This window comes from Lepisosteus platostomus, chromosome 7 (assembly GCF_059453375.1).
Source record: "Lepisosteus platostomus isolate fLepPlt1 chromosome 7, fLepPlt1.hap1, whole genome shotgun sequence".
Lineage (NCBI taxonomy): Eukaryota > Metazoa > Chordata > Actinopteri > Semionotiformes > Lepisosteidae > Lepisosteus > Lepisosteus platostomus.
In genome coordinates, this window is record NC_142617.1 from 56,749,833 (window position 1) to 56,770,856 (window position 21,024).

Consider the following 21,024-nt stretch of genomic DNA (forward strand, 5'->3'; position numbering starts at 1 on the left):
TACAGCTTCCAGAGAGTAAGCTTCTTCTTCTCTTTTAGTATGAGTTGGATCATTTAAAAATGAAAAAAAAAAGAAATAGATGAAGAGCACAGAATCTGCAATTCTTGTGGAATTAGTCGCCAATGGTGAGATTCTAAAACTGCTCATTGGAAGAAGTATTTTTCAGACACTTTTCTTCCTGAAGGAAGTTTCTGCTTTCTACTTTTCAGAGGGGAATTAGCCTTTACTTGCTCCTTTGCAGCCAGTGCATGATGACGCAGCTTCCTACCTGAAGGAATGTATTCCAGTTGTATATGTTAGACATAAAAAACTAAAATTTGCAAACCTTAAAGCAACAGCATTTATTTAAAAGTAAACATTTTTAATTTCTAAAAAGGTGATCTTTTTCAGAGATTCCCTGTGTATAATGGACATTTTTGAATAAGCTGAATTACTGTTCAACATGGGCAGGGGAAAGGGTAGGACTCTTTAGAGTGCTTAAGCCTACAAAATACTCTAAACTTGGAACAAACTTTCTCTTTGGTGGCAGCACTGAGCAAGACCGGAGCACTAATAAGATTTTAACGCTTACAGTATATAAGCAGCAGGAGGCGTACATATTTTGAATTGGCATGAGCTTGTAGAAAAGACAGATTGACAGTTAACCTCCTGATTCACAGGTCAGGCTGTTGTAAAGACACCAGGCCTCCAACAGGGATTTAAAGGGCCCTATAGGGAAACAGTAGAGTCAGGATGAAGGATTAAAAAACAGCTTGTATTTGAGTTTCAGGAGGGGATCTCTGAATTCCCCCCACCCACCCACAATTAGATTTCCTAGAACACCAATGCAGATTACTGCTGGAGAGAACTCTTCAGTTCTGAGGTCCTGGGATTCAATCTTCTTCATGCCCTTAAAGATGTCTCATCGATACATTTTTGCATTATATATATGCAAAAAAACCATGTATGAAGCCATTAATGCAAACCATCCATCCATGTTCTAACTACTTCGTTCAATACAGGGTTGTAGGGGAGCTGGAGCCTATCCCAGCAAGCAACTGGTGCAAGGCAGGATACACCCTGGATGGGATACCAGTCACAAACAGAGATACATACTCACACTTAGAACCCCAAGTTCCCAAAAGAACCCCACTTTCGGGAAGAAAATACAAACTCCACAGAGATGACACCCCAGGAATTAAACCCAAGGACACAACGCCACAAGGCAGCAATGCTAACCATTGCAACTCTTAACGCAAATCAATGTATTTTATTCAGCCACCTCCCTGATGATTCTCATTAAGTGCACTTTTGAACAATACGACCCTATGTGAAACAGCCCTCACAGACAAACAATTGCCGAATTCATCTTTCAGAATGGCTGATGTATGTTACCAACAACTAGGTGCTGTGACAAATTTCTCTAGGCCGTGTTATTACCCGCCCTGCGACTGATGGCAAAAAGGAAAAAAAGAGAAATGAATAAAGGTCACTTCTAAAGAAAGAGAACAGCAGCAATTAAGCTTGATGATGGTGATGGGGAGTTTATGAACAAACACAAATGGGGTGCTAAATATCATGTTAGTCAATAAATAATAATTTAATAATAATAATAATTATTGTGCAGTAAGATTTCAATCTGTAGTTGTCGTCACTGCTCTGAGAGGCAGAAGCCTCGCAACCTGCAGTTCTGTAGCTCCCTGCAGCCCAGATCTCACACTCCAGCCTTGCAGGACTGAGGCCTCAATATTTCTTCCACTGGTGGAATTGCCATAATAACAATCCAATACCAGGAACGGGATTCACTCTCTCACAATCAAAGAGGTGCTGTGTTTAATTTGTGCATGCTCATGTCACCAGTTAGGAGGCTCGTGGAGTGGAAGGTGACATACCAGAGGGCAAGTCCTTGTCCTCATTGTCCACCTGTAGGAAATACAGGTGACAGGTTTCATGCGAAGCCCACTTTCCTGGTGGGAAAGAAAGAGCTTGTTTTCCAACAGTGAAGGTGCCTGGTGGCTGATTGTTCAGGGAGGAACTAACATAGGGCCTCTTACAGTCAAAAGTACTCAAAACAGTACATACAGTAGGAAGACTTCACTGTGTTGAGAAGCGGGTAAGATAACAGATTGTGCAGGAGAGATATACATACATAGTAATGAAGAGTGATGGTGAGAGCATGTATATAGAAATATATACTGTGTTTGGCATCAACAGAGGGAGAGGCAGACCGCCCATGGAACAGATCTCATTTCTCCTGCACCACAGTTTACCTTGTTAAAGGCTAGACCATCTGGCAAGTCAGTAACTGGCAGCTACTCGAATCCAGCCTCCTGTAAGCAAAGGCGTGCTGGCTATGATATTTACGGGTATACATCGTCATATTTTGTGCGTACTCCCTCCCTTCCTGGGACCTGTTTGCGACTGAATAACGGAGCTCCGGAAATGAAATTCTCGCCTCCGGGAACCTCGGCAAACTTCCTGCTGCCCTAGCGGAGAGAACAAGACGCGTCTGTGTCGAGGCCTGGGGGAAGGAGTGCCTTGTCATTTGCACACTAGTGGGAAGTGTCAGAGCACGCTGGACGGACACGTGCTTTAGAGAAAGGGGCCCAGCGAAAGCAATGGAAGAATGTAATCGCACTGCTGCAGGTGAAGCCAGGGAGCTTGCACAATGCTGTCCTCCCTCTCCAGTGGCGACCACATTTGAAGCCCAGCAGCAGCAGCTCCAATGCAATCTGTAATGTCATTAAAAGTGACAGCAGCTGCTCCGTCTGGCAGCACCCGAGCTGTCTCCTGTTCCCTCTGCCACCTCTTAAAGGCACAGCGCATCATTTTCCCCCCGTGCCCGGCCGATCTGGAGATGGCAAGAAAGAGGGAATGCCCAGCTGGTAGGAATGTGGCCACAGAGACTTCACCCCTTCCTTTACCTATTACCACCCACGCCACCGAGAAGCAATCTTCAGAAACAGTGCCGTAACAGCCCACATAAATATTGCCAGTAGACGAGCTTTATTTGGGGAATGTCCCGAAGCCAAGAATCGAACAATGCTCCGTCCCAAATATTGTTGTTGCAATACCCCCCTCCACCCCACGGCAGCATGTAACATAAGTAAATCCCTACACATCTGCTCAATACAACATCAAGTGAGAGGGGAATGGGAGAAATGGTTTTGACTCAATGAAGTCATCGTTCTAGATTATCCAAACGTATACAGAAGAGATTGCACTTATGTTTTTAACGCATTGTTATTTCCTTTGCTAGCATGACCCCTGTGCAGGCTTCAAATCCTGTTAGAGGGAGGCAGGCCCCCTTTAGAAAAGTGGAGCAACGGCACTAAAGGGGTTAAATTTGCTGATCTCCGTCTCAGTATTTACCCACTGAATGCTGGCCAGGTTGAGTCCCCTGTGAACTGTGATCCACAGTAAATAGCAATCGCGCAGTTTGGCACATTTACCTCATCTGGCGCTCGTTACTCCTCAGAGGCTGTATATTGACTAAAAAGAGAGGCTGAGCTTTCCTATCGCCCTAGCAGACTCCCGCACACTTCAGGAGCTCATCAACAGTGCACAACATCAAGCCCAGCCTGTGATCACCAGGAATGGGACTGAAAATGGAACTTTAAAGTTGGCATTTGTGTTGAATTTGGGCAAAACAAGAAATCCGTGATGGATAACATGCTAGCAGTACATACAACATACATGATCTGGAATCAATAAGTATGTGTTTGAATACAGTTCAGCTAGGTTTTTGCTATTACTTTGCAGATGTATGTAGCCAATATTTAAAACGGTTTACTAACTTTTTATTGCACACTTAAACAAAATTGGTATAAAATATTAACAATATACAACAACAAAATTACAAAAGCACTATGATAGTTACAAATGTGTAACTGTCTAAAAATATTACATCTAGCTACTTTATAAAAACAATCCTTAGTACCTTGATTTCAGACTTTGCTATTTTTAATTTCTTCTTGTTTTCAAAGCTTTACTAGGGAAGATTTTTTTCACAGAATCATTTGAACCACGAACTAACCTTTCATCACCAGAGAGTTCTGCGTAAAAAGGTAATGTTAAAAAATCACAGACCACATACATTACTTGTCCACTGGATGGTGCTCTTTTACATGTGAAAAGGAGAAAATCCTTTAGAAAACAGCCAGTTTGATTTTCAGGTCACAGCAGAGAGGATTCTGATGGTGCAAAAATGGTGAAGCTTTCAAAAAATGTTTCAGTGAAAGAAGAAAGAACAGAAATACGCAGTAGTCAGCAATTAAGCAAGAGAAATATTGCTGATTGTTCTTGGTTCTCTGTTGGATACTAGCAAAGCAGGGGTTAAAGATCAAGAGTGGTACTAAGCAAACTATCAAAAACAACAAATGGTGTTTGTAATCCCGACTGGAATAACAACTCTGATTGTTTCAGCATCAGAGTGATGCTTAATTGGATTTGTGGCCACTACCTACTATAGAGTCAGCAAAAACTAATTGGAGTCTGTCTTTCGCTCGATAGAAACATTATAGCTTAATGGAGTACCCCGAATTCAAATGATAAGCAAACTGGGTGGGTGTCTTATACTCATACCTTCTCTGTTTTTTTGTGGATTTCAGTAAAAAAAGAAATATGAGTTTCCATGGCAATTTGAAAAGGTGATGGTGGTGAGTGGGCTTGTGTGGGGGTGAAAGTACTGCATAATGTTCAAGCTAAGGAGAATATTGAGGAAATCTGGGGCCAGCAGGGGGCGCACACCCTGCGGTCTGTGTGGGTCCTAATGACCCAGTATAGTGACAGGGACACTATACTGTAAACAGGTGCCGTTCTTCAGATGAGACGTAAAACTGAGGTCCTGCCTGTGTGGTCATTAAAAATCCCAGGGCATTTCTCCAAAAGAGTAGGGGTGTAACCCTGGAGTCCTGGCCAAATTTCCCATTGGCCCTTACCAATCATGGCCTCCTAATAATCCCCATCTCTGAACTGGCTTCATCACTCGGTTCTCCTCCCCACTGAGAGCTGGTATGTGGGGAGTGTACTGATGCACTATGGCTGCCGTAGCATCATCCAGGTGGGGCTGCACACCTGTGGGGCACTTTACCTGTAAAGCGCTTTGAGTGGAATGTCATGAAAAGCGCTACAGTATATAAGTGTAAAAAATATTATTACTGTTATTATTATTGTTATTATTAATATTAAATCTGTCATCCCAGATTAACGTTAGGTAATCCAAAGGTAGGGAGTCAGGGAATTTAGCCAGGGATGTGGCTGAAGAGCTCTCAGAGGGCATTTTGGGTCTTATTGGGTTTTTCCTGTCTTTCTTGATAACTAACTCTTGGCAAAACTTGCTGCAGTGCACACCTGCCTTCAAATGGTTCCCCTCTTCCTGAAGAAGTGAACAACAGAGCAGGAATAACCAGGCTTGTTTCTGTTAAACATTGCATGAAGCTAATTTCTAGACCTCTTTACTTTTGTTATTGCTGTTAGAAATCGCCTGGCGTTCCAAGTTTAAGTGGGAGAAAGAAGGAGGTTTGCATTTTTTTGCACTTGGTCTTCAGTGGTTCAGCTGGCGTAAGCTTAGAATTTCAAAACAATTCCCACAGTGGACAAAACTTCATTAAGACAGTGTGGTCTTCCTCTTTCCTTGAAGACTTGAAACATGTACTGCCTTTCCTGAACATTTCACTGAGAGCCTTTTTTTAAATTGACCTCAAGGTTGTAAATTTCAACACATGAAGGTCACATTCCAAACATTAAATAATTCATTATTGTTTTTAATAAAATGTTGAATGTCTTAATCCATAGTTATAATAATAATTATAATAATTGCTAACACTTATATAGCGCTTTTCTGGACACTCCACTCAAAGCGCTTTACAGGTAATGGGGACTCCCCTCCACCACCACCAATGTGCAGCATCCACCTGGATAGTTGGTGATAAAACAAGAAACGTCATTTACAAAAATTCATAACAGAAAAATGGGCCTATCCAATCTTGAAAAGCATTTTCGATAAGTCAATTTTTTTTTATCCAGATATCAGAATATGACTGTTCGTCTTAATACCAGACAATATTTTGCAGAGTCCATAGTTGTGCACGAGAGAATTGTGCAGAAGTTGATTTCTCCGAAGGTGGAATTTGAGGGTCCCCAAGCCACAGGTTTCAGTTTTGAGAGATGTGGTACTGCCTTGTCTCCTCACTGTCTAGCTACAGCAGACCCAGCAGAAAGCTCAGAGATATGGAGCTCCCAACTAGTGAGGCATCTCATCTCTCACCACTCTCATCATGATCAGAAAAGAAGCTCAAGAAGCTTAACTTCAATAAAGCAAAACAACATCAAAGCTTGCACTAATTTGTTTATTTATACATTTAGGTAAGTAACGCTACTGTGAGATTAACCTGCCTATATAGTTTTAAGGACAAGGCATATTTATCGACAGTAAACTACTATAATAGTTTAAAAATGCACTTTCCCCAAAAATTAATAATTGATTGACTTTGGTGTGAACATGGAACAATTTCCCCCAATTAATTAGTTTTAGTACAGTAATTATTACTTACGGGTAAAATGCACTAATTTGACTTTTTCTGTACCGTACTTTTGATCCCCTAATGCAGACCCACTATCAGTCTGTAGAGGGCAGTGAAGTCACATGGTAAAATACAATAAACAAATAAAACAATGGAGATCTGCTTAGTTTTATGATTAGTACTATTAGTTTTAACAAAGAAACCGGTAATGCTTTCTTGTTGAAAATAATAATACACAGTTAAGAAAATCAATCAGATAAGGAATAAGATAGATAGATAAATAAACCTTTCTGTTACAAAAGAAACCAACACATAGGAGGGTTTTGAAACAAACTTTTCCTGTCTTTAAGAGAGAGTTGAGCATTACAGTCCAAAATGGATGACCATTTGTTTAAATTTATAATGGATGCAATAGGAATTAATCTGACAATAAAAAGTGTTCTGGAAAAAGTTCAGATAAATAAAATAAAAAATAATAAAAAAAATAGAATGATTTTCACACACATTTTTTTACTAAAGACACATTTTGTACCTACAACAGATTTTTTAAAAGAAAGAGGAAGTGAGAGAAAAATGGAGAGGCACTAAAATCAACTAAAGAAGCCATCAGAAAAAGTTCCACTGTGTCTCTCTGGCAAATAATAGACAGTGTAGGGACATTCCACAGTTTGGGTGAATAGACACGCATTCTGCTCTTGGACAGACATTTATGGTGTTTGTTATTAAGGTGTTAGTTTGATTTTTGAGCCACTGGCTTTGATGGAACAATTACAACATATACCGAAGATCTGTCTCGGCTTGGATGTGGCATGCTAAATACTAAAAGAGTGCTTATTCATAAGTAGAATGAATTATTCAGAAAACAATCTGTTATGTCATGCTCTGTATGTAACAAGGATATAGTGTTCCTATATCTGGAACCTCAAAAGTTTTAAGATAAACGATTGTTGAAATAAGAATGAAATCAGATGAATGTTGTGATACAGAGTGAACATAACATAACATAACATAACATAACATAACATAACATAACATAACATAACATAACATAACATAACATAACATAACATAACATAACATAACATAACATAACATAACATAACATAACATAACATAACATAACATAACATAACATAACATAACATAAGCATTTCCAAGATTCAGTAGTTTATTCCATGAGTAGATACACAAGTACTTTGCACACGGTCTAATTGTGGGAATCTGACATTTACAAATAAACTTATACTCTTTACTCTGTATACTGTGCCTTCCTGATCAACATGGTATTTTATAGTACCATCAGTCTAATCAAGTCAGGAAAAAACAAAATGATTGTTGAACATGGATATCATTCCTTAATAAAAGTACATATAACTAGACATGACATATAGTACATAGGATAAAAAACTCCACTAGTGTTTTCTACTATTATTACAACTTTGTTATTAATAGAGTTTAGTTTGGTTGAAAACACAGCCTTGTTCTATAGTGATTTTTAGATAACATTGATCACAGTCTTCAAAAACCTGATTACAACTCAATGAAAACTCTACAGCTAAAAATTAAGTGTTGTTAGCTAATCCATCGCCTTTTACAATCACATATAATTGACTCATTGTCAGATATACTGTATCATATTAATAATATCATTTATTCCTGTCTACACATCCAGCTAAGAGGCTACTTTTTGCACTATAAAGTACAGATAAGTCAGGATTAAACGTTACCTTAAAACAAAATGGATACATTTTTAGTGGATCTTCATAGAACTGTATTTTTGCATAAAGAAGCAAAAACACTGAACATGCATAGTTTGTGTAAAATATTCTCGCTTTGATTTTGTTTCACATTTGTGCATTTTATCTTGCAAACATCTAATTTTACAAAGTTTCAGAGCAATCTTCCAAACCTCAGAGCAGAATCAATGGGAATAAGGAATCACTGTTCTTTTTTTCTGCTGTGGTTTTAACCATTGTGAATAATCCTTTGTTTTCTCTGAATTGCTCTCCTTCCCTTATTCTAGCACATTGAAATGTCTATGTTCAAAACTACTGTACTTTTATGGGCCCAAGAACTGAGAGATAAATCTTGGTGTAATAGCACTAATTGTTTGCACACTCTATATATTTTTTATTCTTATTAATAGAGTACACTTAGATATGCATAACCTTAAGTAGCTGTCTGTCTCTGTTTTCAGAAGAGCAATTACTGGTTTATGTCTAATGCACAACACTGCAAGATCTATTATGGAATTTCATTGTTTTGTCAATAATTAAGTAAGCCCTGCTATTGCTTTAAAAATGTGGAAGGACAAATTATTGAGCATTTGTGTGGGAAAATGCAGTATAATGGAAGTTAAGGGGTTTTAAGGCCTTGCAAGAAAAGTAATAATTTCCAAACATCAATTAAATCAGGGAATTTTATAATAACACGGGGGAAAAAGAAAAGGTAAGCAGTCTATTGTGAAATTAGAGCGAACACACAGGCGCTCATATTTCATTACAATAAAGCCAAGTAGCCTGGAAGTTTTAGAGTAGCTAATTGACAGCTATATTGAACAGACCAGAGGGATCTAATAAAATCTTATGAAGAAATTGACCGTTTTAAATAGCAGCTGTTTAAAAATTCATCGAGTTCGCTGGAATATCATAAACTAAAGATCAGTTAGTTTTCACTCGGTGTGAAAAAGTGATGGCGCTGGACGTGGTTTGACTCGGCATTCTGTTAAGCATCACGATCCCCTCTGCTCACCGTGGAACACACAAAAACGTTTTGATATTTACTTTATTATTGTATCTAGTGCTCTCACTTGCCAGAAGACAAAGGCAAAAGACACCTTAAACCAGCGTTTGCATAGGGATTTAATTCAGATTCTGTATAATGTTGAAGAGCGGTGCTGAAGGGATGTCAGCATCTGGCAAGAGCAACAACACTCCTGTAGCTGTAGAATGCTCTCCGCAAAGATCCATTTTAATCCTGAAACATCTGTACAAAGATGCAGTCCCTTCATAAAGCCACAGGTACAATGTAGTAAAACATGCAGTTGTACTGTCCTGGGAGATCATAGTGAAGATGGATAAAAGCTTAACAAGCTTCATTCAATAATGATAGAAACATGGGCAGATACGAAAGACCTGTAGATCTTTAAAAGATGCGGAAAATGCTTGAGGCTCATTCAGATCCACTGTGTATAGATTTTAATAAGAGATGGTTTGTGAAAAACAATAATTGTTACGATGAAAAAATCAATAATTGAATAATAAGTGACAATAATTAGTAATTTATTTATATTTACAAAATGTGTAAATCATAAGTGGATTACTTTAACAGTACTACAAAAAAAACAAGTTTTCCAAAACGATTAGAGTACAACCTTGGAGAATATTACACAATGTTTTTATGTGTTTATATTTTTATTTATATGAGCTATTTTTGCATTGAATGTATTAATATAATTTACGACATATTATCACTCCTGTATAGTGAGCCTTTGAAACCAAGATGAGCACATTAAGAAAAGTGCAAGTGGGAGGAGACCCATCTATACGATGTGGTTTTCAGTATCAAACTGATGAAAGAATCTAGTCCAGACATTTCTTGATGGAAGCCAGGGTATGTGCTTCAACTAAGCTTGTTCCAGACTCAAGCAAGGTTGCACATCTAGTTACCTAGATTCTTAAATGAAAATTTAAACCTACCCACTTATTGCTAGTAGCACACTCGGTACTTGATGATAGGTTTCCAGTGGGTACAAACAAGAAGTCACTGAAAAAAAACATTATCATCATGCACCAGCTCAGCAACTTGCAATTGGCTGGCTGGTCATAATATCCCAGGTCCTAGTTATTTCATATAACTGAAGAAGGCTCCACAGCCGAAACGTTGTGTTTCTTTTCTTCTCTTTTCAGCATGGAATAAACCTTAACCTGTTACTTTGCAGCCTACGCATTCTTACACAGCTCCCTACTTGAACTAATATAACTGAATGAATGTTTCTCCTCCCTCCATATAGTGTTAGTTGGAACCAATTTCCCTTGCTCAGTCATGGATAAGAGTGGAATAAAGAGTCAGTGCAACAGTTGCGGAAGAATTTTTGTAGAACATTTGAAACTCACTTGATATTTAGAGCAAAGCACACTTTCAGTCAGATTCAGATGATATCAATTAATATTAAAAGTACACAATGAATCTCACTCTTTGCCCTGCTCTCACTTCATCTGTGGCTAAGTGGCTGATTTCCACAGTCACCTGAAGCAGGCAGCCGAAGGGAAAGACCAGCATATTGTCAGCTTAACACTTGAATGGATGATAAGTGCTCTAGAAACACAATGTCTCCCGGCAAATATGAATTTAATAAAATGTCTACAAAAGTGGACCATAGCATATTAAAAGGCAAAATGGCAAACCAGTACAGATTCTGGGCCCTCAGTTCAGAGCACAGGCTTTCCACATGTGTGGCACAGGACAGAACAAGCGCAGGGAGGAAGTGGTTAAGAGCTCAATTGATAGAACTCTACACTTTGAGGGGAAGTGAGAGTGAGAGGGCCAACAAAAGTGCTGAATGAGCTCTCTTTTGCTACCTCTCTCCAAAAAATTGAACATTGTTAATGATCCTTCATTTAATTCAGTTCCACTATACCTTTCAACCCACCATTGTGTACCGTACAATCTGCTGCTTGTTGTTCCCTCAAAGACACAGTGATGGGAAGCAGGTACACCAGATGGATAAACCTAGTGTGACTAATTATTGTGTATTTGCCTTTAATTATTATCATTTATAACCGCAGAGCAGACAATAGAGGTTCTCTGTGTTGGAACGGAGCCACCGCAGCAAACAACTTCTCACAAAGTGCCGATGAGGAGCCGGGCGACGGTGGAAGAGGCGTCGTTGACCTCCGCGCAGCCCGAGCCAGAGCAGCGGAGAGAGGAGACGAGCAGAAGCAATCCACAACAACGGCAGTGCCGCCAGCTCGGATTTCTGCTTCCCAAAAGCCACGGTGGGAGCTGGGCCACGAAGGGGATGAAGGCTCTTTAGAAAAAATAAATCAAGCGATATCTTCGACGTGTGTACAGTGCAATCAGTTTTATTAAAAAATATTAAAGCAGAGGATATTTTTCTTTGATGCTTTATTAACCAGATTCGCTAATTGAGAACAATTTCTAATTAACATTATTGCCCTGGAGAGTACCCATTTATACAGGGGCTTGCAAACAAGAGGAGGCCACTCAGCCCACCTTGCTTGTTTAGTTTCTAATGACATATTGATCCAAAGGTCTCATTCAGCTGTTGGCTGAAGGACTCTCCTGCAACAACATGGCTGGGCCAGCAAGTTCCATATACCAGCATCCCTTTGTGCAAAGAAGGCCTTTGCATATTCATTCTGACATAGTTTTCTTCTCTGAATTTCTGCACGTGTGATGACTGTTTCAGTACCTTTCAGGTTTTCCAGTGTTTGCTTCAAGGGCCCTTGTAGGTCTCCTTATTCACAGCCAAACATTAATATTTCTTGTGATAGGTCAGTGTAAATTAGGAAATTAAACATAATATATATTGTACATACTGTACTCTTACAATGAATTGATAACTTACTGTATCGGCTCTTGAGTGATATCCCATGTGCAGAGGATTATAATGCGACAGAGCTAGCTTATTTGTAATTGGGTAGGATTTACATTTTGTCTCTTCTGTGACAGTGAGAAGTCCAAAAGTTTCTGCACATGAATATGAGATGCACAGCTTCCTTAACTGCCAGAAAATGATAATTCAATACGACAGCCATCACTAGGTGTATGACTAAAGAGGAGAAGAGGTGTGAATTGTGACAGAGGAAGTTCAAAAAAGCAACTGTTAGCAGAAAGCCTACAGGTACAGTAAGCCGCAATAACATGATATTAGTTTTGCAGGTATAGAGAAAACCTTAATTAATCTAAGTGCTTTGATGAAATCTAGACAGGCCCAGTCTGCACTTGACATACTGTAGGGTCTATTGGAGGCTGTAGTTCAGAAAAACAGAAGGTCAAAGGATTGCCTGATGTGCTCGGATATATTCACCGAGACACTGCAGCACAGGGGCACTGTGTTAAGAGAGCCACATATGGCAACATAAGAAATCTAAGTGTGACAGAGTGAAGAAAGAGACCTTATTTTCTTTTAAAATTGTCTTTTTTAAGAGAACAATAAATTAATAGATCTCCAGGCATCAAGGACATGTTTTATTTGAATTGTAATTGTGTCTGCCTACATTGCGTATTGTCACAGACATTACTAGCGGACTGATTAAATGAAGCTACATTTACCAAAATACGCAGAGTTAATTAAACCATCACACATACAATGGGGCTCTGAAATGTCTTTCTGTATTTACTTATTTTTGTTTTTGTATGGGGAATCTGTTAACAGCATTAACCCAGAAATTTCATTTGAAATCTATACAGGCAATGTTTCAAATTATAATTAGTCAAATTGAACCTTAAGAATCTTGGTTCAAGGTAATTTCGATAGATCACTCTTACTCCCTTTCTGATTTAACTGAAATGAGAAATGCTTTATCTCTTACTGTTTGCTTGTTTCTTCCGTGTATTATCTAGAGCACATTCAGATTTCATTTTAATGAAAAAGGATGTTGCATTGGGGATAAGGACAAAGCAAAGTATACATTACCAACATCTTCTTTAATAGACATCAGTTATTTTTTAAGAGTATACAGAGCAGCTCTTCATTGAGTTACTACTGGTTTCATAGGACTCCTAAAATTTTATCTGGGAAAGACTGAGTTTTGGGGGAGGCTAGAGGGATTATTTTCGTGTTCTGTTGTTGTTTGAATGTTCATTTTTGTTTTGCATTAAAATAAAAAAAAATGATCACAAAACAAAATCGATATGTTATTACAATGTTATTGCACACATATACACTAATTATGATTTTCATATCCAGCTTTGACTTTTAAAAACACATTTAAAGTGGAACAAATATTGCACTTAATGTATGAAGTGATATTAATAACATGGCATTCACAATAATGTTATTACAAGAGGCACATGGTAGTGAGGTGTGGATCAAGTTATATCAGGCTATCCTGTCAAAGGCGGTTATATTATTTCTTTCAAGATATGGTTGGATGAGTATTCAAAACCTTCATCTGATAAATCCTAATGATCTAGATGGGCTGAATGGCCTCTCTTATTTGAAAATTTGTTGTATTTTCTCATATGTTCTTGATTATTGTATTGACATTTGTTCTGTAACTATGTAACCTAAGCACAGTGCTTGGCGAAACATTGTGCTTGGCAGTGTGCATTGTGTCTGCAGTGCACTTGATAATCTGTCTTCCAAGAATGTTTGTAGTCCTGCAAAAGTGTGAGATTTTATAATGATATTAAGAGAAGGTGGACAGGCATTGCAGCATCTTATCTAGAAGCTGCCTTTTGTTTGAAATATTTCTACAGCTGTCAGAACATTATAATGCTTAATCCTTAAATAGATAATATAAATATGTATCAATTTTAGATATATATTTTGTCTGATAATGATGTTGGGTCTAAACAAAATATAAACATCTGAAGAAATGAAAAATATGATGAGGATTTTATCAGCTAATGGTTAAAAATGTATTTTTGTACAGAAACTGCACAACTCTCTTCCTTTGTATCTTTGTCAGTCTTTCCCATTGTGTCTTAGTCTGCTCTGTCTTTACCATACACAGGAGGAATGTGCTCAGCAACATAGTTAGGCATCTCAAAATTCAACACAAAAAATAAAGAAAAAGACTTCTATCCAAATTGGCAAGATTCTACTACAACAGAAACAAATGGTGTATGACTTACATTTTTTAATTCCATAAATCTCTCACTGGAGACTAAGAATGATTGTACATATTGTATGCCAAATAAATATTTATTATCAGACTAAAACAAAACAAAAGAAGACAAAGACAAGCAAACAAGAAATTCGAGTGATAGGGATTACATCAGCTGTACGATTAATACAGTAGACAGACGAGGCATTAAAATGAAACAAAACCATGACTTGCTCATGGTCTGACACCACCTCAAAATTCAATTTCAGACACTTAACTCCCTTCAGAAAGCCCTTTTAACTGTATTAAAGAAGAGTTAGAAGGTGTTTGTTTCCTAAATGAGTTTTCCAGAACAACACACAGGTACAATACAGTATACGTACAGCTGACAGGTAAAAGACAAATTGCTTTGCAGGTATGATATGAGTTTCCAGAGGATATCTTTCGATGGACACTCAAATGGGTCGGCTTCTGCCAGCCCAGCTAACACCCTTAAGTGGTTACATTCTTTAGAATTTAATGGATACCAATTGTTAACAATAAAACCCTGACACAATCAGAGACCTTTTAGCTGCAGACATCACAGGAAGATTTATAGTAACGACTCTTCCCAGGTAAGAACTTCCTCAGGGGCGTTACCAGAGCTTTGTGTTGATCAAGCATATCTTTTTGCTCAATGCTTTTTCTTACCTGCAAACACACAAGCACAGAGAGATCTGGAGCTACATAACTGTCAGTTTCTTAACTGTCATGTATTAGATTGTGATTATTAGAAAACTCTGATTGGGAGGAAGACTGAGCAGCCCTGAGTGTATGTGAATGGAGTCTTTAATCTTTTATGATTTGCTATTTTGTATGAAAATGTTTTACTTTTGGATTTCATTCTGGTTTTATTTGTATTTTATTCTTGTTTTGTATTTATATAAATAATATGTATACTATCATCTGCCAAATAAAATATTAATGAGAGTTACATCAGCAATTGATAATATGGCACACTACCAGATTTGATAGTTACAACACTTGAATCATACCTATAGTATGTAGTGCATAACATACATAAATACATAGATTTATGTTTAGGGATAAGATTAATGGTGAGATCAGGTTTGGACTTCAGATTAGGGTTGGAATACTTTAATATACATTGACTCAGAGGAACACACCACAGGTAATAACTCCTTGAGATACAGCACATGTTTGTTGTGCATGAATAAAGATAGGCACTTCTTCATTTAAACAGTGCACACCACAGCACACCTAATAAACTAAAACAAAATAATACACAACATAAAACTATAGTTCATGTTTGTTTGTTCTATACTGGAATGGTAAGGAAAAAATGTTTCATGCATTTCTTTTGAAACAATGCAAGATATCAAGTCAAGGACACACAAAAAGCCTTTTGGCATTTTTCTTGTAATACCATATGCAAAAGATCCACATTTCATAAGCCATTCTGTATTTGTATAAAATTTTGCACTTGTATGATTGAAATAATAGTTTTCCCTGCACAATGTATAACAGATTTATTTTTAATAATACCAGCTGACTTACAGACAGAGACCAGATCCCACTGTAATTCACACTCAGACGTTTGCTAATTTATTTTTAAAATAAAATACATTGTACACTGTTAATAATCCATCTTATTTTTGTAAAATCATATAGTGCTCTTACAGCTCTCTTTTCTTTTGGAGGTTTTCGACTCTTTTTTAATAAATAAGAGATGTTGTCTGTGATGGCTGCTCAACAAAGAGCAAGCAGTCTTCAGCTGTAACCTCTCCGCGCTGGAGTCTGGAACATGACACATGTCAGGCTATGATAAATGGTGCAGAGTCTCAGTAATTTCACCAGGAATGCCCTTGAGATGCCCAAGACCCTGATCGCAAATGTTATTGTTGAATTAAACCATAAAAAGAAATCCCTGTTTTTCCTTGACATGATAGGAAACACACCAAAAAAGATAATAAAGTTTCTCCCTCTTTGTATATATATATAATGTGTGTGTGTGCTTTTATAAATAAAATGAAACGCCTAAGACTCTGTACATATCAGATACTCGTGCCTCTTTATCTCCAAATGAGACTTTGGACTCAAAAATGTTTAAAAAAAATAGTGTGCAGCATGAAGCTGGAATTTAGATTTGCAGTGATGTGCCTTACAGCTTTTTGTTATTTTGATTTTTTTTTCATTTCTCAAAGTGCGTTTTTAAACGTAACCTTTCACTGCTCGTTGTGTTAAACCATTTTTTACAGCCTCAGCCGTGGAGTGTCTTGTTTTGTAACCCTAGTGAGATAAATTTACTAGTGAGGTGTTCAATCGGCCTTTCGGCTGGAAATCTCTGAGCGGAATTTGGGCCCCTGTACGTTGCCACCAGTACTGTCCATGATATCCTGATTCCTATAGGTGGTAACACTGCTCCAAGCAGGTCCTCCTAGATGTGAAGGGCTGAAGACCAACACAGGCTGGATTGCCAGTGGATCTGTAATGGTCTATCCCCAAAACAAATCTAAAGTGCTGTTAGCAAACTCATTAATTGAAATGGCATTCATTACAAAAGTTTGGAAGGAATGACAACATCCAAGTCATTTTCATCCCAGATGTATTGGGGTTCCAGCCTAGTTGTGTTATAAAGTAAATGCCATTAGCAATCCCTTCTTTTCACATTCATCTTTTACATCCCCCCTATGCCCAATCTCCACCCGTGCAGCTCACTTTCACTCTGCATGGGGGTCATAGCCTCCTGGTCCTATGGGTTAAGCCCAATCTCACTATACCTAAATACTACATTAACATTTTTCAATACATTTAATTCTTGGGTTACTTCTTGTTATTCCATGTGAACTACTGTAAGTAATGCTGGGTGTTTTTTGCCTGTGTGTTAGACCACCAGGTACTAGAAATGTCATGTACTTATCACCGGTTCCACCTTCACTCATCTACAATCAGGCCTTTAACAGTTGAGTATTGCCTGGGTATACTGGAACGGCGTAACACCAAATGGAAACATGCTGCATGGGACATCAGGTTTCCTGAACTGCAATAGACACTTTCAGGTAATCTCGCATTCCAAGAATGAAACTAGTGGGCCCGGAGTGAGGGCACATTTTCTTAGAGAGCAACAGTAGGATTGCTTTCCCTGAATCACTGCAGGGTCTGTAGAGAACCAAATTCTTAAATATAGCAATCAGAGGTGGATCTTAGTAGACTGAACAGTTCATCCAAACTCTTGTGGGACACCTGAGGTAAAAGCACGCCCCACAGGTTTTGGTAACAGAATTATATCAATACAGGCAATTGTACATCTTTACTTGATGCTTACTAGTTTTGCTATTTCCCACCAGGATGAGAAGCTTAGGGCAGGGGATTTTCTCCCCTCGAACCCTCCTCCCAGTGCTATAATTCAAGGTAAAATAAACCCAGTGAGCAGCAGTTGTCCCCTGCACGCCAAGTTTACTCCATTCTCTGCCTTCTTCTTGGCTCTACTTCCCATTTTGCAGTGATTTGCATGGCAATTACTATAAAACAAACACTAAACTCTCCTTGCCGTCCTCTCCTGCCTTTGACAAATAGATGGTGGGGTCTTTTAATTGGATCGAAGGCGTTGCGGATCTATTAGGGCTGGGAGAGAGACGGATGGGGCCGTCACGCAACGCGGCAGGGAGCACCGGAGCAAACTCCCTAATTACCCAGCCCTATCCATAACCCGCGCACGCGCCACACTCTCCTGCTGTCAGCAGCCTCGGCTGTGGGTAGGAGCCGAAGAGGAAAAGACCCGCTGGGCGGGCGAGAGCTTCCACATCCAGCACTTTTGTTCAGCACAGGTTGGCCTTGGCCGGCGTTCACTGCCTGGCGCACTGAGCACCACACGGCTTTCAGCAGAAAAAGTCCCCCGAGCGGATTTTCCAACAAGCGTTTTGCATTCTTTCAGGGACAATTCCCCAAATTGTTTTGTCAGGTGAAAAAAAAGAACAAAAGATAGAAAAAACACTGCGAACAAATGGTCTAGCTCGTACACCTGGATGAAACCAACTCACTCCCCCGGAGTTGAATTTACTTTTTATCAAATCTTTCTGAGTACAACAGGGGTGTATTAGTCATCTCTTTTTGACTGCTTCTTTGTGGAAAAAAGAAGGCAGTGATCTGTTTTGGGATGCAGAGGTATCTAGGAATTACAGTGAAGAGCAATGAACAATATTGTTCTCTTCTCAGGTTCTCTGTACATGCACATCTTTTGCACCGTACTGAAAGAGGATGACTAGGCGGAAGGTTAGGCCTGGGTTAGGGTGAGGAATGGAGTAAAGGCTGGAATACTTCCCAATCGTAGTAAAGATGCAGACAATTACTTCTGTGAGCGAAAATGCCTGATATGTACAATTCTAAAAGGACAAGAATAAGAAACAATAAGAAGCATGAAAGATGTATTTTATTATTGATGCTGCGTGCAGGTAACAGGTTAAATGATCGTAAAGAAAAGGAGTTAATTCCGGTTGGACAGCAGAGACCACATTTCCTTCTAAACCTGCCACACAAAGGCTTCAAGGTTAGAATATTGCACTTTGTGAAATGAAAATCTGGGTACCTGTAGCTGTCATAAATATTTAATAATAAGCAATCTTTTCATTTTCATTTTCTCATAAACGCTGCAGTATATTTAATATCAAATATCGCTGCTCTTCAAACACAGGCGAAAGAGGACAGGAGAGATGAAAATGGACCAATACTGTCTTAAATAAAAATAAATTAAAAAATAAACATCTCCACAAGCACATGACTTCTATTAATAATAAAACTAAAAGTTCAAATTATTCTTACTGAAGAGCTATTGGTTGGCGACACTTTTTAATGTGGAGTCCAGAGTGTCTTATACATGCACTGTTTCTATCATATTTGCATTTTAATGTTTAACCACCAAAACATTTCAGATGAAGAATATGTTGAGAGTTTTACACTTAAGCATTGCTTTCCATGTTCCATAGGCTGGGGATCCACAACCTTTGCATATTTATAGTGTACAGAGATATGCATAGGATGAAGTTAAAATGAAAGGAGTGCTGTCTCACTCGGATGCACCCAGCGATCCAATTTGACACAGGTAGGTCATAGTATTTGCTACGTGCATTCCATACATACAGTATAGACAGGGGCTGATAAAAATTAATTTTCTTTCATAAACAATGTCCTTTGGACTCCAAAAACATCTCTTGTAGCTATAAAGATTTACATGCCAATACGTTTTTGGGTGAAACTCTACAGTCTTAGGAAACAGGTGTTATTATTTATTTGATGAGTCTTGCAGCATAATGGTTCTCAGTCCAGCCACTGCCCTTTTTTTATATCTGTGCTTTATTAAATGTGTCGTAATATCTACAGAACAATGTCTTACCTCTGGCTCTCTCTCACATCCAATTTTGTTTGCATTGACCTAAAGTGGTCAGAGAGGCCTCCTTATAAAAAGCTGCTCTTGTAGTCCATTGGCTGCCTTCAATTTCATACATGTGAAGTTTCAATCTAGACGGACCTGTCTCCTTTCACATTACTCTTTTTTCTAAACTTGCTCTCTCTTTCCTGGCTTACTCTTAGAGATTTTTCTCCTGTGTTGTTATTTTCAACCCTGGTGGACGGAGGGTTTGGTATGTGTTCTGGAAACACATCAAAGAAAGCAAAAAGGCAGCAATTTTCTGCTTGAATATCCCTCTGACTAAATCCATTGATCATCCTCGGGGTTCCTGCACGAGAGAGAAATGGAGAGGTGTGTTTTATCCTCTAATAACTCCTACCTTCACCCTCCCTGCTTCTCTGTTGTTGTGCTGTTGTTGGTCGCACCTCTGCTCTATTCCTTGGAGAGCTGGCGAGATTGAAGTTATTTTATGCTTGAGCTCCCCTGGTCCCAATTTGAAAACTCTGCGTGTCAGTTTTCACACATTGCTGTCATGCGGCGAGGAGCGTTACAGAATTTGTTTTTTTTTCTTTTCTGAAGGCATCTGGCAGAGTACTCCTTTTGCAGTGCGATATCCCGGACCATCAGAGCAAGCTAAGTTATGGCACTGATCATCTCACAGGCTGGTTATCGCAACATAATTAACATGACATTTACAAACATGTCAGTTCTCCAATGCACCTCACTCCAATACAGCAGTGCTATGCTGCCCACATTGCTCATTTGGTTGCTATTAGCTCTTTGATCCATAATCTTCATGAAGAACCGCCCACATAGAATGACAGGACTGCGAGAACTGAGATGAACCATGCAGTTGAGAAAATAATAACAATGGATTGCTTTACCTTATTGTTTGAACGACTCAGACATGCTGTCATCATGTTATGCAATTCTCCCTTGTTATAATATTTTAAAGAATTCATTAAGTCTCTAAAATTAAATTTTGTAGCATTACAAACTTATTTTTTATTTATCTAAGTACAAACAGGTCATCTGTGCTTGTCAGGTCTTCTCTGTTATCACTTCCAGGGTGCCTACAAGACGAGACATCCGTGTTTACTTTGTAACAATTACTTTGACAGGTGTACTTTACCCAACCAGATTCAAACAAGATGTTACCAGATTTAATTTAAACACCCTATGGGAGTATGAAGCAAGTTAGCCAGCCATGTAGTTGAAGCCAATATCCTGGCTTCTTTCAAGAAATGACTGAATAGGATGTTCAGATGATTGAGCTTCTAGCAACCAAACAGGCTAGAGCCTCTTTCTTGCAAATGGTCTT

The 21,024-nt window shown here is 38.6% G+C and overlaps 1 long non-coding RNA gene across 1 annotated transcript in view; it reads left to right on the forward strand.

Annotated features, from left to right (window-relative positions):
• Positions 1-11,576, forward strand: part of LOC148659291 (uncharacterized) — a 37,998-nt gene extending 26,422 nt beyond the window's left edge. Inside the window, exon 4 of the long non-coding RNA XR_015940586.1 lies at positions 11,291-11,576. This is a non-coding gene — a long non-coding RNA (uncharacterized LOC148659291). The remainder of the gene's footprint in view (positions 1-11,290) is intronic.
• Positions 11,577-21,024: the final 9,448 nt, after the last annotated feature.